Source organism: Dipodomys spectabilis, unplaced genomic scaffold, assembly GCF_019054845.1.
Source record: "Dipodomys spectabilis isolate Male_0828 unplaced genomic scaffold, ASM1905484v1 ptg000048l, whole genome shotgun sequence".
Lineage (NCBI taxonomy): Eukaryota > Metazoa > Chordata > Mammalia > Rodentia > Heteromyidae > Dipodomys > Dipodomys spectabilis.
In genome coordinates this window covers 3,059,045-3,084,820 of record NW_024870725.1, presented here as the reverse complement: position 1 = coordinate 3,084,820, position 25,776 = coordinate 3,059,045, and the positions used below count along the sequence as shown (strand labels likewise).

The following is a 25,776-nucleotide window of genomic DNA, read 5'->3' as shown; positions in this document are numbered from 1 at the left end:
AACTGTTTTTTTTCCTATTATTCCATAAAGCTTTTATCATGCATATAGTTCTATAATATCCACCCCATTATCTTCTCCTTTCCCTTACCAACCTACTGGTTACCCCCAAACATTAACCCTTTTACAATTGTGTATTATTATTACTATAATTATGGTTGTTGTGGTTGTGATTGTTGTTATTCTTGGTCTACTTTTGAATATGAGAGAAAACATACAATCGTTCGATGTAAATTACTTAACATTATGATAGGATGGCCTGGTAAAATGCTTTAAAGCAGTATTTTTTGGATTATTTTAGATTATTGGTATATTTAATTCATCAGGTCCAAAGATGAAACAGTTTTAACTACAAAAGAGCTCAGAGTATACTCTATTCACAAGCTATCATTGAGGAACTTACTAAAAACTATTGTTCTAGGGTTAAATCATACCTTCCCTAAATATACAGATGATATAATTCCCAATACCTTTAATTGTATTTTTATTTAAAAAGTAGATATTTGTAAATGTAATCAAGTTAAAATGAGACCAGACATATTAAATGTAGACTAAAACTTAATACAATTGTTATTATTATAAGAGAAAGAGGCACTGCCACATAATAAGGGAGAGCCATTTATGGTATTGGAGGCAGAGACTGAAGAGAATTTTATAAGCTGTTTTAGCAAGCTTCTACAGCAAAAACAGAAGCAATAAGTACAAATATACACATTATCTTGAGAATTGGCTCATTTGTGATTATGGAAGCCAAAAAGTCTCAATATGTTGTCTATATGCCAGAAAACAGAAATTTGCTGATGTAATTTCATTATATTCAGGGTTCAAAACAATGGAATGGATTAAAGAGATAAAGGACTGCAGATATAAACTGTAGTCTAAAGCCCCAAGAATTAGAAGAACCAATGTTCAGAAGAAAATAGATGTCACTAATTCAGATGATGAAGAGAGAATTCTTTTCTCCTCTGCCGTTTTTGCTCTCTTCATATCTTCTATAGAAAGTTATCTATCCACATTGATGAAAATGAATCTTTACTCAATACTGATTCAAATGCCAATATATTCCATAAATTTCCTAACAAATACATCAAAAATGTCTTAGTAACTAAGCATCACTTAACATAATAAAGTTGACATTTTACCTGAACCATCACACTAACAGACAATGAGAATTTTCAGCAACACCAGAAGCACAGAAAGGCATGAGAGAGATTCTCCTTTAGAATTTTGTCTAAAACTTTACATTTCTTTTTGTTTAGTTACCAAGTCCTCTACCAATTCTTAGGAATTACTTTCCATTATGGTTACTTCTATTTGGGGATATTAGGGTCATTGGCTCTTCAGTCCTGGGGTCTCTTTCCACTTTTATTGTCTATGATAGCTCCATCTGAGCATGTAGAAGTGAAGATCTTTATACATAATTTATGACTCACCTTATGTTTAATTTGAAATTGGCAGTATTATATATTTCCTGGTCATGTTGTAGGTATTAATTATTGTGGATTTATTTGCTCTTTGTTTCCATCTGTATGTGTTTCTATGTAGGAAAAGATGGGATATTTAAAGAGATTTTTGATTGCTGTGCTAACACTAATCTTATGTTAACCTGGATCTCATTTTTCACACTTAGCCATGAAGAGTTAGTGATGTCTAGAAAGCTTCAACATGAAAGACAAAGATCAAAGCAAACAGAGAAGCAAAACAAAACAAAGATAAAAAGCCAGTGTATAGAACAGGGAAAAAATATTCTCATAAAGATGATAAAATAGTTAACAGAAGTCAAGGTGGTATTGAGAATAACCATAATACAAAATAGCAACTAAAGTATAAAAATGACCTTAAGTAAATCAAAGGAAAACACAAAATCTAGAATGTTCTCTAATGTAAACATTTGTAAATTTTACATTAAAGCAATTAAGGACAATTATTTATGAATAGTTTCTGTTTTTGTCAGTAACAGGGCTTGAACTCAGAGCCTGAGTGCTGTCCCTGAGCTCTTTTGCTCAAGGCTAACACTCTACCACTTGATCCACAGTTTCACTTCTGGCTATTTTGGTGATTAATAGGCAATAAGAGTCTTATGGACTTAATTGCATGAGCTGCCTTTGAACCATGATCCTCAGATCTTAGCCTCCTCAGTAGTTAGGATTACAGGCATGAGCCAACCTAATTGATAGTTTCAATTTTTAGTATAGTATACTTATAACTAAGAATCATTTGAGCCTTTTTTCAATTTTTCTAGTCATATTTCAGTTTTGGTCTAGTGTTTCTACCAATTTAGAAAAAAAGTTGTTTTTATTATCTATGTTCTATAATAATACAAAAAAACATAGGAATGAGATTTTTGAGTTTTGTTAGTGTTTGCCTAGAGGACTAAAAGTTTCTTATTTTATTGCAATTTTCTTTCTTTTCCTTAAGGCCTGGCTTTTTCTTAGGAAATCTACCACTTAAGTCACTCCTCTAGTATTTTTTTTTGCCTTGGTAGTTTTCTACGTAAATTCTCACTTTTCTCTGGGATGGTCTGTACTATAAGCTTCCTATTTGTGATTCCCTTTGTTGCTGAGATGACAGCTATATACCGCTGTACCAAGCTATTTTTCTTCCCATGTAGTTGGGATAACTTTTATGCCTTGGTTGGCCTTAAATAATGATATTTAAATTTATATTTTGCAAGTGGCTAAGGTTATAATTTGAGCCAGTGCTCCATACCTATGTTACAACAAATTCTACTATGTATGTGTATGTGTGAGTATGCTCATTCTGAAATAAGAATACTGGTTCTAATGGATGATAAGAAATTGGGTTTAACTGGAACAATCTTGTCTTCTTAATGAGTGAAAGTGAGTCCCACCCCCAGGTGATGGCCATGCCTGAATTTCCAGAGTTAGGGGGTGAGAATTTGAACAATAAGTTACTGGATATACCAGTCCTGTGCCATGAACTCATGAGACTCTTGAGTTCTCTGTGACTCTCCCCGTTGATCATGACCTTTTTAGGCCCCAACCAGATCAGCTGCCGTTTTGTGCCATGCCTTGTGTCTCTTGATTCTCCTCATATCATGATGAATGTGCATTGGCTCTCTCTTTTTTTTTTTTAATTTAATTTAATTTTATTTGTGAACATATTGTACAGAGGAGTTTAATTGACCTGGTTTGTTGGAATTGTTTTTCTGCTTTCTTTTTACACTCATGGCTCAGTTTTCTAAATGTAAAGTATATTTGAAACTTTAAGATTTTTGAGAACATGTGTCTGCCTGCTCATGTTCTAATAAAAACTCCCCTGATTCGACCTCTCAAAATGTGGCTTCTCTGTATCTCAGAATTGAATTCCTCTATAACAATTCTAGGCAGGGAACTCATGGCTTGAGCTCTTCATTAGCCCATGGCTAAGTCATTTTCACTTGAGCCACACCACTAGCCATGGTGAATTTTTTCTAGTTATTCAGAGATGGAATCTCCAAGACTATCTGTAACTGGTCTCAAATTTTAATCCTCTACATCTCAGCCTCCTTAGTAGCTAAGGTTTACTGGCTTGTGCCCCTCATACACAGCCTGTATTCTTTGTTTCACTAGCTTTCTACTCCAGTCAGAATCATTTTTAAATAATGCATATTTTTCTAAAATTTGATTTTTGCACTAGAATTTAAATTTTATTGGTTCAAAGATTTTTTTACTATATTCCTAATTGATTTATGTATCTATATCGAGAGTTATATTTATATGTATCATTTATTATTTGTTTGTACTTTTCTTTATTTTTAAAGAATTAATCCCTTTTGAAAAGTCATTTTCTTTAGCACAATATAGCTTATGTAGCCTCAAGTTGCCCTTGTAGGATCTGAAGTCTTTCAATGGCCTTAACTTTGTTCTGAGGTTTTCTTCAATCTGCTTTCTTCATCTAAAATCTGGATTTTCCTGGTAGGCTGCATTTCTAGAACTACATCCAATAAAGAACTTGTCATTCTCTTATTCCCCTTTGCTCTCTCCACTTATAAGGGAAGTGTTTTCCAAAATTTTCAGTCCTCAGTCAATGTCATGGAGGTTGGGAAAGATAATAAAGATAAATGGGATGAGCCTCAAATTAATAGTAGTTTCTTTGGGAAAATAGGAATCTAGGTCTGTGAGTGGCATTAGTAATTTGTGCCACTTTTCAGTTTTCTCTATTATCTTTATCTGATCTCAATCCACAGGGTAACTTCAAAGTCCTATTTGTGAGCTTTTTCTAAAATAGTACAGTAGATGAGCTTGTGGAGTCCCTTCAAATTTCATGGACTACGTTATAGGTTATACTGCCAGGACAGTGAATGTTCTATTTCAAATTTATTTCTTTTTGTTACAATAATCTAATAGGCTTCTATATGTGGCAATGCTGTCACACTTCCACATCAATTTCTCATGTTTGAGTTCAAAATGATTGTTTACACTGCTGCTATTTATTGGCTATCAGTGAAAAGACTCAGAGGAAGGAAGGCAATGGTGCTATTGCTGTTGTTTTAATTAGAAGTAACCAAGAAATTTCACACAAAGAGATTTCCTAGACAGATTCTGATGAAAAGGGAGACAAAAACATAAAGAATTTAAATGGATAGTAAGATACTCATGTAAATCATAGAGATTCTATTATTTTTAAGTGAGTAAGAAAAACAAAGGCGGGGTTAACAATGCTTTACAAGAAATGTACTCATTATCTTACTCATACAACTGTAACCCCTCTGTACACCTTATTTACAATAAAATAAAATAAAAATAGTAAATAAAAAAGTACTAATGGGATGATGACAATCTCTCACACAAGCTAGGAATAATGTAAGATAGACTTTTACTTGAACTGAGTTATCTGACTGCAGATATAAGTAAAGAAGTGCCAAATTTTATTTTCCTTAGACTATTGTTAATTGGCAAGAAACACATACTGGGTATGTGCAGGGTCAGCTAGTACTTCTCTTCTGGGGGTCAATAGTTGTGTGTGCAGAGAAATAATTATTATTGAAGAAGGAAAGTACGATATGGCAGAGCTATTTTGGCAACCTTGCTGCTTGCTAAGCCTTGCTCAAAATGCCTCTTCTGTTGAGCCTTCAAATTCATCTTCACGATAGTATTCTACAATAAAACAAATCCTACTTTATTCACAAAACAAACCATGGGGATATATTCTTTGGATGGCTGCCTTCAATGTGTCAGAGGGAGGAAGGTTTTATGACTTTGGGGATTGATACAAATCAATAATTTCTTATTATTCTGCTGGTTGCTCTAATAACTATCCTTGCAATAGTAATTCTAGGAGTTTTCTATGACATTTTTCTTTAAAAATAAACCAGCATAATTATGGTTCAGTTCAGTGTAAGTCAGAATAGTTTTGCTTTCTATTATTTATATGTGGTGACTAGAATTATTTCTCACTTTTTTTGATTTCTTTGCATATCTAAAATATTCCAAACATGCTAAAGAGTATTCTGTTTTATATATCTTCATTTATTCCTGGATTCTTGATGCCATTCTTCAATTTGATGGATTTTTTAAAGAAAATAATGACAGATAATGATAAAGGCTATAGAAGACAGAAAATCCAGAGAAAAGATGAGCATGGAAGGTTGAAATATACTTTTTAAAAATTTGTTTCCAAATTTTAAAATTGAGATGTACACTGTCTGCTATCAACACTGTGCTGTGCTTCCACGATTACTGAGGTTTTCAGCTCTTTCTATTTGCTTTCTCCACTCTTCCCAATATATACATTCTAGTTCATGTTTTAAGATAGACAGCTTATCCCAGCTGTTGTATTTAGATTGAAGCATTAGGATAGTGGCAAATGAAGGAACATTCTTAACATTATGTTTTACTGGCTATAACTTAGTCTTTTAACCACAATTATTTATGAGGGATATAACCCAATGGGTAAAGGGAGATGGGTATTTGGAGAAAAATAGCTGCATTTGCAAGAGGAGAAATAACTGTTTAGGTTCATTTTTCTTCAAACCTAGGAAATATTATTTCTTGAAATTTCTTTAAATAATTGCATTTTTTGTATTAAAAGGTAAATCATGTATATTACGACACCCTTAGTAATGCTGCTTATGACAAAATTAAGCTGAGCTTGCTGTTCTGTCCATAGGTTTCTTTTTTGTTTTATTTTTACTTCAAAAAAAAGACATAAAGGACAGGTAATACATTTGTCTATAGTCTGTGAGGGGATTGTATCATATTATTTAGAATTTGAAACCCTCTATCTGAATATTTTATATCCCATGCATATTTTTCTTTACTGAGACACTAATGAATTCAAATGCTTTGAAAGAGAGAGTGACATTAGCCACAAGGAACCAAACAGGTTCTTGTTGTATAAAGCAGTATTATCATTATTGCATAGAAAATATTCCGAAAGCCACCTTTATTTGTGAAAGAATTGATATCCTGAAAGCATAAAAAATATCTGGAGAGAAAGGTGTGCTACAGTAGCACTGTTTGTTCTCATTTCTTTCTTAAGCCTTGGGAACAGGCAATTAATACATTTTATGCTGATGAACATTGGGTGAAAGATCTTGGCATGAACACCACAGTTTTCAAACAAAAAGCTATTGAACTATTACAGGGCCATTATGGCAAGAGCAACAGCTTAGCCCTCTTGTCATTTGTGATAAGGACATCAATATTAGTCCTTGTCAACCTTCATTAAGTTCAGATCCTACATGCTTCCATCCCTAAGGGTATGATTCATTGATGTATTTTTAGCAAACAACACAAGGACACAGGGATACAAGCTCATATGAAACTGGCATTTACAGCTGGATATTTTTTCCTCCATAGAACAGTTACAACAAATGAATATACATGATTTCCAACAATTCTTTCAATTTTATTTAAGTTATCATGGATGCTCAGTTGAATGAATTTAAGTACCTGTAACATGGGAAAAAACAAAGTATCTTAAAATATGTTTTCTACCTGTTTCTATATACATTTTGACTTTTTAAGATACATGGAACCCATGTCAAGTATATGATTTATATTATAGCTTTTTGTGTTAATTTTATTTATTCAATTAAATTCAATTTCATTTACCACTGCTTTTCATGTTTTAATGAAATTTTTATGAGCCTATAATTCCCTGATAAGAATAAAATCAACGTCTGTTTTTAAGCCATTGTTAATGTCAATTTCTGTGCAGATAATATGTGTCATGGTGTGTGAATGGGAAATTTTCTGTTAAAAAAACTTCCAAAGCTAAATCTTAAACACTTCTTCAGGAACTTCTATACAACTCCATGCAAAAATATCCAGACATAAAATATTGTATTTCATCCAGTAAATTTCTTTTATCTTTTCCTTTTTTTCCTGTCGGTTGTAGGGCTTGAACTCTGTGCCTGTACACTGTCCCTCAGCTCTTCAGCTCAAGACTAGCAATGTATCACTTGAGCCACAGGGCCTCTTCCAATTTTCTGTTGGTTAACTGGGGATAAGGGTCTCGTGGACTTTCCTTCCCAGGCTGGCTTTGAACTGAGATCCTCAGATCTCAGTCTCCTGACTAGGATTACAGGCGTGAGCCACCAGCACCTGGCATTAATTGAGTAAATGCCTTTAAAAGATCATAGCAATGTGGATAGTTTCAAAGGCCAATGTGAAAAAACAAAATCAATAAAGTGACTTTGAGACTTCTACATTTTAGCTATGATTTAACTAGATCTATATGCAGATCTCATACAATTTTCAGCCATAAGACTTTTTCCAAACAGTTTGGAGTAAAAGATTAGTTTCTGCCCCACTATTTGTCCAAAATAGTTATGGAATTATCTAATGATTAGAAGACTTGAAGGTATTCTTATTTCAAATGTGGTAGTTGTATCTAAAAAGGAAATGGGTATAGAAACTGTCAAAGAGTAAATAGTACTAATAATCTAACACATAGAAGGAGTACGGAGGGAGAATAGAAAAACATGACAAATACTGTTAGAGACAAAATGTTTAATGACGTCTTGTGTTATTTCTGGTGTTAAATATATTTTCTCCTATTCTTAAAAACATACTGTGTTTGCATATTTGCATGAGTTTCAAATTTTTCAGCCATGTGTTTATAAGATTCAGTATGGTAGTACTTTTAGCTTTACCTTTTTTGTACATACATCTATTTAGATAGAGATGCACAATACAATATCAAGTGATCAGAATGAAGCTTGGCTGTTCCTTACTTGTTACAAACTTCAAATTCACCTTTTACCTAATGAGAAAAAAAGGACAAAATGATTGACTATGACGATGGTAATTCCACTAAACTACTGCCTTTATTTTAATGAAGCTATTCCCTTTTTCTAACAAGTTATCTTTTGAGGACCCGTGCTTTTCTAAATGGATATTGGTGTTAAAATTCTTCACTCTATAGTTACATGATTTGAAACAAAACAAATAAAAATTCTGTGATATATTCAGTAACTCTCACATATTGACTGAAATGCAACTGTACATTAGACAGGAAGTGGTTGATGAAACCCCTTCATTGGCTTCTAAAAATAAACTTTTAAGAAGCAGAAACTATGAGAAAAGTTGAGGTTTCTGGAAGTGGCGCTGTAGCTCAAGTGGTAGAGCGCTCGCCTTGAGCTGAAGAGCTGAGGGACAGCGCCCAGGCCCAGAGTTCAAGCCCCACGACCGACAAAAAAAAAAAAAAATGATAAAGAAAAGTTGAGGTTTCTATAAGAACCCTACGAAATCGGACCAATGCAAGTCTATTCTTTCCATCATTTCTATAAGGTTCAGACACTTACCCAGGTTTGTTTCCCCCTCTCTTTACCTTCTACTCTGTCCTTTCGCTTTCCTTATTTTCATATCATATGTAAGTGCATTGTATTTTATTGAGCATCTTTCTTTTCTTGCTATCCTGGGAAAGAAGTATGCCAGACTTTTATTCTGAGACTTACTATTAAATGCTAAAATATAGAAAATAAAATAGAAAATATAGAGAAGAGATAAAAATTAATAATCAGTACAAATGATAATAGTGGACATGGAGCTCTGGCTCAAAGTGGTGGAGTGTTAGCCTTGAGCAAAAAACGCTCAAGGATAGCACACAGTCTTTGGTTTTAAGTCCCAAGATACACAAAAAAATTATAATAATTAAGGTTCTCAATCTAGATTCCAAATTTTCTTGGTGATATATCTAAAGATTTTGGGGGATACCCTTCTCTTTTATTTGGAAAAGGAGAAGTTAACAAAAAGTCATTTGTTTTTAGGAAAGAGGTTTCAAGGTTTGGAACACAAATTAGCAGCATTAGCACTCACTAATTTCTTGGTTAGTAGAGGAAATTTCCTGATGATGTACCATACATAAGTATACCTGCTTTGATCAAATTCACTCCATTTCTCTATTATTCACCCATTTTTATAATTTTAATGAATTTTATTACTCCTTTTTCATGCAAGCATAGAATTTACTTTATCCTCCAGCACCTTCTCCTTTCACCTCTTCCACTGCTCCCATAAAGAATCTTCCTTTTACTTACAAGCCATATTTTATTTCAAGTGTAGATTTTACATATGAAAAAGCATGTAGTATTTAAATTGCTGAATGTGGCTTATGTTGGTCAATATAATGATTTCTAGTTCCACATATTTTTCTGCAAATTTCATAGTTTATTTCTTTTATATGGTTGAATGACACTCCATATGTATAATATATAATCCATATACTATGTATATATTATATAATATATATATATATATATATATATATATATATATATATATATATGAAGCTACTAAGGTAAGGACATACTTTTCTAAAATTTTTAGTATTATTTCATGATGCTGGGTTTTGAACTCAGAGACTCACACTTAATAGGCTGCCACTGTATTGCTGAGTCCTGCCTCCAGCCCTGAGGACATTCATTTCCGTGAGTTTATTATTGCAATACCAAGATTAAAAATCCTATTATTTTATATCTTTTGAATGTAGCTGAACTGTTTTATTTATCTAAAATATTTTATATGTTCCAACATAAATATAATTACTAATTCTAAGGGTTTTTTTTTACAAGAAAAAATAGATTGAACCCTAAGGCCCTCTCACTTGCCCTTCTTTCTTAGCCTTTCAATTCCATTTATAGAATATTTTTGAATATTTTTTATTATCTTTAAGTAGTTGTCCAAAGGAGTTACCATTCAATAAAGCAGTTTATGTATACAGTACATCTTGATCAGTGTACCCCTATTCAACATTCTCACCACCCTTCCCATCCCGCCCTTTCCCTCACTTTTCTTAATTTTTAGTATATATATTAAAATTTTTTGGCCTTTTAATGGAGCAGCTCATGTGTACAATTTAAAACTTCATGGAAGGTAACTGAAAACTGCTGCATTTTGTCAAAAGTCTTATTCTTTATGCATCAAAATGGCTAATAACACTATAAAATACAGGATGAAAACTTGTATTTTTTATAACATGAAATATCAATTCATTGTGAAAACTTTAGAATGTATAGAAAAGTATTTAAAATCAGTGGAGAAAACAGGAAATTTTCAAACATGGTTATTGACATTTCTTGTATATATTTCTGGTCTTTCCTCCTCATATCACTTTATCCCTTTATCCCTCTTCCACTAGAAGAATTTTTATTATAACTTTTATTATAACTAGGACAATGATTGATGTAGTTCAAAGAATAAATTCTTTTGAATCACACAATTCTACATTCAAATCTTACTTTTTAGGATAAGAAAAATCATAGGGTAAACTTTATAACCTTAATTCTTCCTTCTTTATTTTAAGTAGCTCTAATAAAATATCTATTAAAGTGGTCTTGTGAAAATTAAATACATCAGTATACAAAATATTTTGGACAGCATTGACCTAATAGTTATTGTTTCCAATTTTGTTATTTCCCTTAAATAAAGCTTGTACATTAAATTATAGAACTTGAGATACTCAAGTTTCTTGAAAATAATTATAAAAGAGAGAGGATTTAGTAAGAAGCATTCCTTTATACTTGCTGAAATCATACTATATGAATTATCTTAAGTAATTATGCATAACCATGAATTTGGGTTATATCTTGTCTCTTCAGGAAAATGACTACTACAAGTCAATATAAAGGTCAAGGCTATTTGTGCTGTCCAGTATTTTTGTCCTCTATGGATAATATAAAAAGCACCATGGTTTGTAGCTCAAATTCTCTCTCTCTGTATAGATCTTTGACCTTGATACATCAGTAACTTTTACTATTCTTTCTTTAACAGCATCTTGAAAAATAAAGACAATATATGATAATATATGTAAAATAATCTGGATTGTACCAGTCATACAGAAAATGTTTAATGACTATGAGTGATCATTACCAAAAATATTTGAAATCTCTTGGGTCACAAATAATTGTGTAATATACATTTAGAAATTAATGCAGTTTGACATTTGTATAGATGCTATATTTGTTATGTGCTTGAAATAATAATGATGATACTTTCGTAACCTAAAAAGACATCAAGAAATGGAAATTATCCAAAGGAACTACAACTTAAGTTTCAAGAACAACAAACTACAAACCAGTTATCCCTTTCCCTTGTCTAATAAGATTCAAGGGCATGTTAAATTGAAAATTGATTAACTACATAAGAGAGGAAAATAATTCAACAAAAAGAACTCTTTCTTTAAAAAAGTGACAAATGGGCGTCCCAGAGTCAAGCCTTAGATTTCTCCCACTTAAAAATTATTTGTTCTTTTTCATTGAGAAATGCTTTTGAGATGTATTGCAAAGTTTCATCATTTTCAGAAAATAAAATGCTATGCTGAAAACCTATTCACTTTGGAGTGCAGATCAAGATATTCTTTCTACAAGCACTGCAGGGATGTAATCAGATTCTCTCACTATTTCTGTCTTTGTCTGACTCGAATTCTTTCTTAATACACTGCTCCTCAATAGAAATGCTCATAATAAAGATCACAATCATCTAAAGCTGAGAATAAGATATATTCTAGGTTAATCAGAGCCATGAAACTCTGCCTAATACACTAAGCTAAGTTCAGGACTTTAATATATTGAGTAATTGTTTGGTGTATCCCCATATATACTCTAAAACAAGATAGCAGTTGTTAATATGACTTTTCAGAGGATTAGAATGGGTAGAAGTGCTTAAGTTGAGTGTCAGAATGTTACACGTTTTTCTAAAACAATTGTTATTTATGTGGTGCTGAGTATTGAACTCATCGACATTAAAATGCTAAACACATGCTTTTCCATCAAGTAACACCCCAAATCCCTGGTATTTTGGATTTGAATATCTTTCTTTAAACAGACTTCAACACTTTTAAGATGATGTGGGTGAAGATACATATAGTCTACATAGCTAATTTTGAGGGGAATATAATTACCTTTATGTTTAGTACATTAAGGTGTAAACAGGATTGCTAGATGTTTCAAGATGAGCCACTGGGCACTGGTGGCTCAAGCCTTTAACTCTAGCTACTCAGGAGGCTGAGATCTGAGGATCTCGGTTTAAAGCCAGCCCGAGCAGGAAACTCCGTGAGACTCTTATCTCCAATTAACTACTAGAAAACCAGAAGTGACATTGTGGGTCAGATGGACAGTGCTAGCCTTAAGCTTAGCTCAGGGACAGCACCCAGGCACAGATGTTTCAGAGGAAGTTATGCCTTGACCAAATCTATTCATGTAACCATAGGAGTACTGCAAATTATTTAAAAAACTTATTCAAAGGAAGAATTCTAAACTTCACTTCTGGAAATTTCTATACAAAATTATGAAAATGGAACACAAGTGGTTCTGATAATAGAAAACTTTGTATTCTTTAGGATCCATGGGTTGTAGTCTCTTCCTTTACAGGTCCTGCAAGTCAGCCATATAGTGCTAGAGTTAATCTATCCTTCCATATTTAATAGCTTGGTACTTACTCTGTTTATATAATAATCTTATATAAAAAATTCAAAAAGTTACTTTAACACAGCATTGGGATAGTGTGACAATTTGTTTAATAAACAAGAAGATAACTACTGAGAGACAACTAAACAATTATGCATGTTGTAGGTATGCAGGACCAAGGGAGGATTCACATCCTCAGATAGAGGAAATAGAGAGGTGTGAGGTTTCACTTTGGTACTTAAAATAGCATACAACTTAAAACTTATGAATTATTTCTTCAGTTTTCAATTTAACAACTTTAGACTGTGATTGGCTGAGTGTAACTGAAAGTGTGGAAAGAAAAATTGCAAAGGTGATTATTGTTTATCTCAAACTATTCTGTTATTATGGTGAAAAGCATGCAAAAATAAAACATAGAAATTTATTTTTCTGACATCTTCATAGGCACAGAAGACAAGCCTCTTTGATCTATAATATTATATATATATATATATATGTATATATATATATATATATACATATAGAGAGAGACATTCTATTTTTGGCACTACATATCCCAAGTATTTTCTTTGTCTGCAGAATTTGAGGCCTTGCTAACCAGCTGGACATAATAAAAGAGGACTGAGAAGAAAAATGCTACTCAAATCTAGATTTAGATTCTACCTCACAATGCTCAAAATTGCTGTCACCAAAAACACAAACAAGAAGAAATATATGCAAGGAGTTGCAGAGGTAGGGATGGAGACTAATTCCATGCTGATAGGAATGTAAAGTATTTCATTCACTATGGAGTTTTTGCAAAAGAAAAAAAAAACAATAAAAATCTAGAAGCGCAACTTCCAAATAATGCAGCCATCCTACTTTACTCCTGGGTAATTACCTGAAGGAATATAAAATAGTATATCATAGAGGTACCTGTACATTCATGTTTACTGCTGCAATATTCACAATAATAGCCAAGATATCTAATCAGCCTAGGTGCCTATCAATCTATAAAATGGTACATTTTTTAGAAATAAAGGAAAATGAAATTGTGTCCTTCACAGAAAAGTAGATGGAACTAAAGGGGACTAACCCACTATTACAAAGACAAGTATTCAATGTTTTCTCTCATATGTGAAATCTAGAGGGGAAGGGGGTATTATAAGCAAAGGAGAGGATTGGAATAGGGAAAAGAGAGGGAAATGTTTTAAGAAATGGTAATAGACAAGGTGAATATGAAAAAAAGTAAAATGTATATATGTATAGAACTGTCACAATCAAACACTTTATTTGCATAATTAATAAGTAATAACAAAAAAGGAGAGCTGTGGTGTGTTAGTAAGGAGTTTTCTTTTAAGAAAGTGACACAGCAGTGAACACATCATTTTGGATCACTTAACACGGATAAAATATCAGTCATATAACCATATCAAGCTACTAGGAAAGTCTGCATATGTAGTCTCAAGACAGACAACCTTATGTTTTGCTAAAACCTGATAGTATATCTATTGAAATAAAATGAAGTGAAAGATAATAGATAACAGACCAAAGGAAACCTTCATAGGCTTCATTATTTACAAATGTTAAATGTGCATAAAATACTCTATAGAATGCCAATGGTGTGTTAAAGCAGATGACAGTACAATGGTAAGTTGTCAGCAGAGGCCATGAGACTGAGTTCAATTCCAGAATATATAGACCAGTTAAAATAATTAAGACTTTTGTTTAAGTAAAAGATGATACTCCAACAACCCCACATCATGGAACATATAGCTTAAGTAGCATTTTTTAAAATCCATTTCCTGAACTTTAACATATGATAGTCTGATTTCCAAAGTTTTTGACACTGAAAGGGGGATTTAAGTGTTACAGAAATACAAAAGAAAGACCGATCACTTCCAATTGAGAAAGCTCAAAGGAACCTTCTTGAATGAAATGACATTTGAAACAGATCTTAAAGAATGAGGAGCATTTTTGCAAAGAAACAAGGCAGAATGAACACAGAAAAGCTTTTATAACGGGTGAACACAGAGAAGGCAACTTAAAAAAAATACAAGGCACTCCAAATAAGGATTTAATTCAACCCTAGAACTAGTAGACCAACTCCTACAAAAACAAACATTTAAAAATCTTAACTGGTTTGCATTTCTCATTTTTTTTTTTATCAGTCATGGTGCTTGAACTCTGGGCCTAGGTGCTGCCCCTAAACTCTTCAGCTCAAGGCTAGCGCTCTACCACTTAAGCCATAGTACCACTTCCAATTTTCTGGTAGTTAATTGGTTCTTTTTGCCTGGGTTAGCTTTGAACCGCAGTCCTCAGATATCAGCCTCCTGAGTAGCGAGGATTACAGGCGTGAGCCACCAGCACCCGGTAATCTCTCATAATTTTTAATCAACTTCCATACTAATTTAATATTTTATGATTTAGGAATATTTTTACAAATTTGTAACTATATTCCACATTTCAATGATTTGACATCAAGAGATATACATCCTCTAACAAATTAAAAGGAAAAGGTTAAACACAGAAGAGACTGACATATGTGCTACTCTTAAATTAACATTAAATCAACTCCCTTGATCCTCTTACTTTGTTTGATGGACATCAGCTATAATGTCTTTTTTTCCCTGAGATTTATTCTTTCTAATCCATATGGTAATAATTTCATACATTATTTTGTGATATGAATATGCAACTCTTATTAGTATTTCTATTCATTCAGTGAAGGGTCTGTGTAACAGAAATAGCAGTAGTTCATCCCTTTGTATAAAGATAGTTTGACAGTTGCTAAGGACAAAGCTAAAAAGTGTTGAAGAAATTGTCAAATGTCCTTCATTTATATAAGGCCCATACACCACTATTCAAATACTATTCTCTTTCTTACTAAGGTATTGATTTTTGTTCAGTTTCATAAAAGCAATTTCTCTCTACGTTCTTAGCATACTTTTTAAAAAGTCTTCCATCAATTCTTAGTAATCCACATGAATAGTAGTGGAGAATATTGGAGAAATTCAAGTTAAATTTCTGTCAATTTTATTAGGATAATCTGCATATAGTAATGTGACATTTCTGAAGGAGGAAGATCACATTGACCATCAACTAGTATATTTTTCCATGTTTTCTCAGCAGAATATTAGCTTAGGAGTGACACAAACTGGAACTAAAAGTCTGTGAATATCATTTATTATGTGGCCTAGGCATGCTACTTAAAATTAAAGGAAATGATACACTTACAACTTGAAAATTGCCATACATATAATGAACACACCATAATCAGTGACTTTTTCAAACTATTTGCATATTATATTTAAGAAATGAACAACAAAAAAGACATAAATGGCAATCGCTTCAACAAACATAAAATATGAGCACATGATTTTATTTTAGCACCAACGTTTTAGACATTGCAAAGGCTGTGAAATATTTCAATACCATTTTCAGTATAGCTAGTGATGTATTCAGAAATTATTGCTCAAGGAGTTGAATCTCATTTGCATCAGATGTTTGAAATAATTCAATTTAAGTCATTTCTGTTAAAGTTGGAAATAAAATAAATCATTTGAAACAATGACATCTCTTTCAAAAAACATTCATATCAAAGGAGTCTTATTTTCTTTTTAAATGATATATTCCATTTTCCCCTCTGGTATAAATTTTATGACCTTGTTTTATACAACAGTTCTTATTACTCTACATTAAAACTTACATAATATTAACAAGTCGAAGTAATACTGGTTATAAAATAGCTAGGATATTTCACAGAAAACTTTTAGAAATAATCAGTGTCAGTTCATTAGACAGATATTTTAACTCTCAGACATTTTCTTTTTTTTCTTTAAGTTTTTATTGTGAAAATACTGCACAGAGGGGGTCACAGTTACATGAGCAAGATAATGAGTGCATTTCTTATCAAGCATTGTTGCCTCCTCTATGGTTTTTCCCCTACCATCCCTTCCCTCCAACCTCCTCAACTACACTTCCCCCTCTCACTACCCCCCACCTAAATTGTAAAGTTTGTTTTTCAACATAGCATCTTGTGCATCTCATTGTTGCAATGGGTCAACCTATATCTCTATTTAAACAATTTGTTTTTTCCCTTCCCCTCGCCAAATTATACCAACATCAAATACAATGAAAACAGGGGTTATACCTTGGGGGAGGGACATACAAAGCAACAAAAAAAATCACACGGTACCTTATAAATATGTTAGGAAGAATAGCAAGGAAGAAAAAACCACTTGTGTCCCTATCTTGGGGTTCGTTTTGCTTAACATCAACTTATCTGACCTTTTCTGCTTGTCCCAGCCATATACTAGTTATTGCAAATAAGGGAAACCATGGGACCTATGTTTCTTTGAGCCAGGCTTACTTCATTTAATATAAATTTTTTCAAGTCTTTCCATTTCCTAACAAATGGGGTGATGCCATTCTTTCTGATGGATGCATAGAATTCATATACATATATATATGTAAAATATTACATTTTCTTGATCCATTCAATTACTGAGAATCATCTGAGTTGGTTCTAGGCATCTGGGTTGGTTCTTTATCTTAGCTGTGGTAAATAATGCTGCAATAAACATAGTTGTGCTGGTAGCTCTAGTATGGTCTTGTTTTTTTGATCATTTGGGTAAATGCCAAAAGTGGGATTGCTGGGTCATAGGGGAGCTCTATGTGGAGTCTTTTGAGGAACCTCCATACTACTTTCCAAAGTGTTTGAGCAAGTTTACACTCTCTTTTTCTGTGCTTTGATAGCTATATGTACATCTGATTTGGTTGACTTTACCTTTGTCCAATAAAAAATAATTAAATATATCCTTTACATATGTGCATCATTATTGGTTTGTTCATCTACACAAATGAGCATCCTTATTCAAGAAAACTATAGGGGCAAATTTCTTAAGGATACTCAAACGCGTTTAAATTTAAAGTATCATTTCCAGTTCAAGATATGATGTATTAACATGCAATTTGAAAAACTCAATATTATGGATTTTATGAAGTGGCTTTTAAAAATACTTATGAATTAAAGGTATAATACCAAATGCTACTGTTGACACATAATTGGCTTATGTGTTCTCTAACTTTATGACTGCATGAATCTCTTTGTTAAAGCATAGCTGATTGTATGGTTAAGAAATGGAGCCCAGTTGGAGGGAGTAGGCGTCATTGGGGGCAGTTCCCCCTTCTGGTATAACATTTTTTCACTTGCTACAGGACTGAAACTTCTGAAACTGGCAAAAAACATATGGAAAAAACATACCAAATGGTACATATAGGTAAGAAAGACTGGGGTAGCATGGTGTAATAGAAAGGGATTATCTGAACTGTTTTACATTTTTATTATAATTTATGTAATTCTTATTTGATTTCTAATCAGTGGAAAGTAACTGTAAAATGTTACCAATTTAAAAAGCAGTTTATGAATTCAATGCATTTTGAAAAATGTCACCTTTTTCAACATTCTCACAAATCCCCCCCTTACTCACCACTTTCCTCACTCTTCTTAATTTTGTAGAATGCTCACTGAATTCTTGACTCCATTCTCCTCTTACCAGTTTCCACTTGACCCTACCCCATGCATTTCAAGTAATTGTTTCCATTGAAATTTGACAGTGGTGGTTCAACTTTTATCACTTTCAATAGCTAGTACTCTACCACTTTCAGCTACAGCACCACTTCCAGTTTTCTGGTGGTTAATTGATAATAATAGTATCATGGACTTTCCTACCCATGCTGATTTTGAACCACAGGCCTCAGATCTCATCTTCCTGAATAGATAGGATTACAGTTATTAGCCACCAGAATCTGGTGAGAATTTTTTATAAAAGACAAAGCAAAAAACTTGAAGGAAAAATTATAGATAAATTTACATAAACTTAAAAGTATTTAAATTTTGGTTAAGTACTTTCAAATATAATAATGATATCATAATTAAGAGCAAAGTTTTCTGCTTACAATAAACAATCAAAGCCACCATTTTCAGTTTAGGTGTGAGTTCATCCTTAAAAGGTAAACTGAATATAGCATTTTTACTACTTCTTTTCGAAAGCAAAGTCTAGACCAATACACAAGTGAAGGGAATCCAAACAAGAGTTGAAGAAATAGATATGATAATTCAAATAAGTTATTGTTCCATGTATTTACAAATATAAGAAATTAGATATGCTGATTAAAAGCCATGGAAATATGTATAAATATCACCGTAACTTTTTTTTGTTTTGGTAATTATGCATTTTACTGGAAAATATATTTGCTACTTTTTTGTAGTTTCTAGTAGACTTCATTAAATTTTAGGCCAATTCCTCTGTTTCTAGTAATTTTCTTTGTCATGGAACTTTCAGTCAGCAGTATTGAAATTAATCTAAATTGTATTTTATATTTTAGTAAAATATTAATTTAGAATATTTACATGTTACATAGAATTCTAGGAGTTGAAATTTATAGAAATTTGAATGGAGCTTTTTTTGAGGAAAATGAGCAGAGATTTGAGCTGACAAAGAACTAGCATAAATAGACCCACTGATATCATCCAGTCTAAGAAAAAAAAAACTATAAAAAAAACTGAACAGACCTCAGAGACCCATGGGAGACCGTTGTGTATATGAATGTGTACAATAGAAGATTTAAAAATGAAATATAGAACATTTAACCTTAATTTTTATTAAAAATTTAAAGTTTAAAATTTTATTTAAACAAATGAACAATATTTTAGTTTGATTAAATATGTAACTAATTATTACATATAAGCAAGAACCTTCAAACATTGCAAATGAGATAAGTACATAGACAATTATTCTTTGGCTCAAATCAAGCAATTGAAAGAAAAATAAGAAATCATCAAAGTAACAAGCGAAATAGTTCAGCAAATAAAATGCACTCTCAACAACATTAACAAAATAATCAGAAAATCTGAGGACTAGAAAGGATTGGGAAAGCATATTGCAAGAGCAAAAGAAAATAGCCAATAAAGAACTTTTTGGTTCTGAAAGATATCCTTCAAAAATGATTGATAAATTCATTATTTTCCCAGAAAAGTGAAAAGAAAGAATTCATCACTATAAAAATTCCCTTAAGATATACTAAAAGAATATCTTCAGATTCACATGAAGAAATATAAACACATAATACAAACATTGAAATTAATATAAAATATGGCATAAATATATATTTGCTTATAAAACTATCCCTTTAAATAATTTAATAGCAAACATACAACAAAATAAGATAACGATGCCAATGTACACAATGTATAATCACATGACTTATATAATTAAAAAGTTATCTATGATCCAAATTGCTATATATTAATAAAATTGAGTTATTATTGGGATGGAAATGTGGCTCAGTCGTAGAGTGTCTGCCTAGCAATCATGTAGCCCTGGGCTCGATTCCTCAATACCACATAAACAATAAAAACTGGAAGTGGTGCTGTGGCTCAAAGGATAGAGCACTGGCCTTGAGCACAGAGAGGCTCAGGGACAGATTGCAGGTTCTGAGTTCAACCCCCAGGACTGGCAAAAAGAAATTAAGTCACTATTGAGCCAAAATTTTAGATAACAATGTAAAATCAGAATGTCATGTTAAATTTTTATTACAATATTGAAGGAAACTACAAAGAAAATAATTAAAAAATATAGCAAAGAAAATGAGAGCATTTATGCATATTTAATAATATTGACTTAAGGTAAATGAAATTAGCAATGAAGGAGAAAAAATTATATGACTTAAAAATCAATAGCAAATATACACGTTAACCTGAACATGTAATAATGTAAAATATATATGGGTTAAATACTCCAACTAAAAGGAAAATGCTGGTTAATAGATTAATAGGAAAATAAAAATACAGATATATTTATAAAACATCTTGAAAGACAAATTTTGTATTCAAGTAAAACTAGGTTAAAAATAAAAGGATGTAAAAAAAATAAAGTATGTCATACAAGTAATAGCCAAAAGACAGCAGCAGTTCCTACATTTATATCAGACCAAATAGACTTTAAGACAAAATATTTCTAGAGGTACAAAAAGTATACTATAATTTAATCAGGTTGGTTGTGTGTGTATATGTGTGGGGGGGGGTGTGGGTGAGGGATAGGGGTGGGTTTGGGGGAGTGCCCTTGTATGTGTTTACCTAGGAAATTTGTATTTGAATGATTCACATATAAAAGAATACATGCACCCTTAGTTTTTCTGGACCTGGCTTTTGTTTCACTGTGGTGAATATTGAACCCAAAGTTTCAAACAGGCTATGCAAGATATATGTTAGTAAGCTGCAAGTGTATTCCTCAAGCTTAATAAAATGTAGAACTACAATGATGAATAAACAGAAGTCTTAAACAACAACATATGTTAATTGGAAATATTAGAATGTATAAATTCTTCCATCCACCAAGTGAAATATACTTGTTTATAAGACTGTGACTTTAAATAATTTATAAGTAAATGTACAACCAAATAAGATATCAATGCCAATGTACACAATGTATACTTGAAATATTACCCAGATTTAAATTTAAAATAATACAAGACAAAAAATTGAAAAAAAATCATAAATACCTGAAAATTAAACAACGTATTACTAGGTTTAAACAATAAAATCTGAGGACTTTATTTCAGGGACATAAATGAAAATGAAATCATAGTATGTTTTACTTTTGAGGAGAAATTATACAGTGCTCAAAAGTTTCTTAGTTTTTTAGTATGCAAATAAACACATAAATTGAGTTCTTTAAACAATAGAAATGTATTGTCTCCGAGTTCTGAAGCTTGAAAGTCTGAAATGAATATGTCAGATATGAGCTTACACTGTAAACTACTGGGTTATTCTTTGCTGCCTTTTATTGGTTTCAGGCAGTTTTCTGGCAATCCTTGATATTCCTTGTCTTCCAAATGCATCACTGTACTCATTTGTTTCCACATGGTATTTTCTCTGTGTTGTTTCACATTATTATCCGTTTATGTATGTTTCTGTTTCCAAAATATGCACGTGTCATATTACACGCATGTTATATGAAAATGAAAAATAGAGTCATGCATATGTGAAATATGACTAATGACTTAACATACTAATGAACATATCTTAACATACTTAGGCTTCAAATTGCTAATATCTGAATAAGTTCCCATTTGAATATAATGCTTAGAAGTGCAGTGTATCTTTTTTAAGGCTCATAGTCTAATCTATGGGTGAGGGAATTTATAACTATTATTGCCTACACTAAGAAAAATAATTAGCTCAAACTAGTAATCAAAACTTCTACAATAAGCAAAAAAAACTAAAAGCTGTTTCTTTAGAAATGTCAACAAGCTTGGCAAAATCTAGCTAGAATGATGAAGGGTGTGATCTTGAATTACCAGCACTTAAAGATAGAGTGATATTAAACCTTAATATTACAGAAGGAAGTTACTCAAAAGAACATTAAGACTAAAACAAGCAGCTGCATTAAAAATGCAGATAACGATGAATCAATAAGTTTGGTATAAAGATATGAGTAACAGAAAAATATTCAAGAATAAATGGAAAGTCAGATAAAATATTTAATGAGTAAAGAGAATGTTATTAATTACAATATATTATACAAACAAAAAATAGGCCCAAATGACTCAGTTGATGAATATTAATAAACTTTCAAAAAATGTAAAATGATGGAACACTTCCCAACTTACTTTTCTCAACAAGTGTTACTCAAAACAAGACAAAGTGTATCTTTCTCACTTTGGGCTTTTAAGGCTTACAAAATCATACCTTAGTCTGTTTCAAAGACTCAATCTCTTCATACTATTGCATTGAAAATGATGATTTGTTATATTAAATTTAGGGTGACACAATGAGACCTTAGGATCTCCTGAGACAGCAACTTCTAATATCAACACATTAGATTGAATTTGTATGCATTAGTTTAGGAATGATGCAAATACTCAATATATAACAAGAGAAAACCAAGGAAATATAGACTGACATTTTTTATGACTACAGATACAACTCCATGCTATAAAAATTGCAAATATCTGCCAGATATAAAAGAATCATGTAAACTAATCAGGTAGAATTTAGTGTAGGGCTATATGGTCAATCCAGCACACAATCCATATTATTATTGGGAAAACAGACAACATAATATGAATACTTACTTATAATAAAATTACTAAAAGGAAATTCATTATATGATAATAAATTTCTCAAAGCTAGCAATAAATTAGAAACCTGAAAAATGGAGCTAATATAATCCACAGATAGAATCGTAAAGAAACTAAAGAAGAATTCTATTTATAACAATATCCAAGTTACTAAAATATTGGGCTAAAGATTCAGCTTTCTGGTAGAGCATTTATTTAGCATGTTAGAAACCCTGAGTTCCATGCTTAACACTGCAAAATATGAAAAAAATATATAGGTATAAAACTTTTAGAGCAATATAGGAACACTACACTATGCTCAGCACAGCAAAAAAAGATTATCTGAATGTATGGGGAAGCACTACATACTTATTTATTGGAACAAGTTATTATTACAATGCCAATATTTGCAAATGTATTTACAGGTTCAATACATTTTTGTCAAATTACCAGCTGGATCTAATCAAAGAAATTGAAAAACTGAGTCATTTGCACAAAAATACAAGGCACTTGTATGGCCAAAACAATTTTCATAAGGAAGAACAATGTTAGAGTACTCTTTTTTTTTTAATTTTAATAGTTACTCCAAACGAAATGAATAAGGAATGGTATGCATCTTGTATATACATTTTTCTAATTTGGGGAGGGGAAGGAAAATAACAAAATGCTGAAATAAAGATACAAGTTTACCTATTGTAACAATGACATGTACTAGACACTATTTTGAAAATGAACTTTACAACTTGTGGGGGGAGGGAGGAGTTGGGAGGTGGGGCGGGAAGCAATGGTAGGTGATAAACAAAGGAGGAAGTAACAATACTCCATAGGAAATGTACTCATTAACTTACTCATGTAACTGTAACCCCTCTGTACACTATTTTTACAATAAAAAACATTTTTAAAAAAAAGAATGTTCATGTAGGTTGTTGGGGGCCTGAGATGGCTGTCAGGCAGCCACTTAATGGTGGAAGAAAGGAAATGAAAGTGATATTGAGTCAAATTCTGAAGGTGAAGCTTTTCCTGAGAACTCTAAATTTAACTTACTAGAAGTTAAAGAGGATGGGACCAGTAGTAAATCAGATGCCTCAGATTTTCCAAAAGATATCCCAGAAGCCCCAGATCCAGGCAAATGAATATGAAGAGTGCCCTTCTGGCATTTCCATAAATATGTATAATAAATTTCAAGAACTGTATGAAAATCATTCTAAGCAGAAAAGTTCAGTCTCAAGATTCAGAGGAAGAAAGAAAGCACTCCAGAAAGAATAACAAAGAATCTCATAGTGAACAGTCCTCAAATGAAACCCAGAGGAAGGAGCTTACTCAGTATTTTGGAGCCAATGATAGATTTGAACCTCCTGTGGGGGGGGGGGGGGGTGGGAAAGTTGAAAAGTCAGGTCTTGAAAACAAGATAGACCAGGCTGTGGAGGAGTGGGATGTTGAGAAGGCTGAAGAACTCAGCAACCAGCTAGTTACTCATGAGCTTGGTGTAAAAATTGCCAAAGCAATTGCCTGTTACAAGTTTGTAGAAGCCAAAAAGGAAGCTGAAAATTCACAAGCAGCTCAAAAAAAGAAGAAACTGGCATGGAACAGATGGAAAACTAAAAACATAATGGGATATTTGTAACCTTGCAGAGCTCAGAACATTTAAGAGACTCATATACTCACATTAACAAGATTTTCCTGTTTAAATATGTTGGAAATTGACTGAAGAAGGAAAAAAATGTGCATAAAACTTAGGAGTTGATTATCATCTCTTGGACATTTCTAAGGAGTTTATTCTTGAAGTGGATGTTTTTGTTTTTTTGTGTAAGAAATTAAGCATACACAGAGAAAAATGTATGGGATTTTTGTGACTTATTTATTTGCATAGACCTACAGTCTAAAATCAATCTGCTTTTCATTTGTTTGGTATAGCAAAGCCCATAATGTCCTTGGACTTTCTTTATCTGCTCTAGGCATTACTATACTGATTCTGGAATTGTGACTTTAAGATTGTGACAGTTTTTACAAGTAATTTTACCTAATGTCATAAAAACAATTATTGCTCCCATACTGGCAGCAGTAGAATTGATATTTTTATGGTCACACAGTAAAATGATTTTTGTGTACCTTCAGATGAGATCATTAGAAAAGGGGGATAAAATGTTGCATATAGGGGGTGGTTTAGTTTCAGCTCTGCATAGAAATGTCATAAACTTTCTCAGCTCTGTCATTCATTAAATTATTAGATGGTATAGTTACATTAGATGTATAGATTATACTAGATGTATAGTTTGTTAAACAGATAAATATAATTCCAAATAACAACTGAATTGTTCTAAGAAAAAAAGAAATTCCATGTAAGTCATCTGAATGTCTAAAAATATATCTTCACATTTAGGTTCAATTGATTTTCTACAAGTTATTTTAATGGGAGATTAATAGGGTTCTACACATGATGCCATATCAAACCCTCGGAAATTAACATACAAAATTTAGTTGTAAATTAAGCAAAAACTAAATATAAAAAATATATAAAAACTTTAGACGCTTTTGGTGACTTTAATAATGGAAATTTTATATAGTTTGACACTCAAAGAAAAAGCAAATAAAAAAGAAAAATAACTAAATTAGACAAAAAAAAATTTTGTGCTGCAAATGATACCATCAGTTAAAAAAGTAATTGCCAGAATATTAGAAAATATAAATTATCGTGTATATGTACTACATTTTCTTGATCCATGCTTCCATCAGAAAGAATGACATTTTGCCATTCATAAGGAAATAGAAAGACTTCAAAAAAAATCATGTTAACGGAAATAAGCTAGACACAAAGAAACATA

General features: G+C 32.0%; 1 pseudogene; it reads left to right on the top strand.

Annotated features, from left to right (window-relative positions):
- The window catches only part of LOC122107196, a 30,251-nt pseudogene extending 5,673 nt beyond the window's left edge, over positions 1–24,578 (top strand).
- Positions 24,579–25,776: the final 1,198 nt, after the last annotated feature.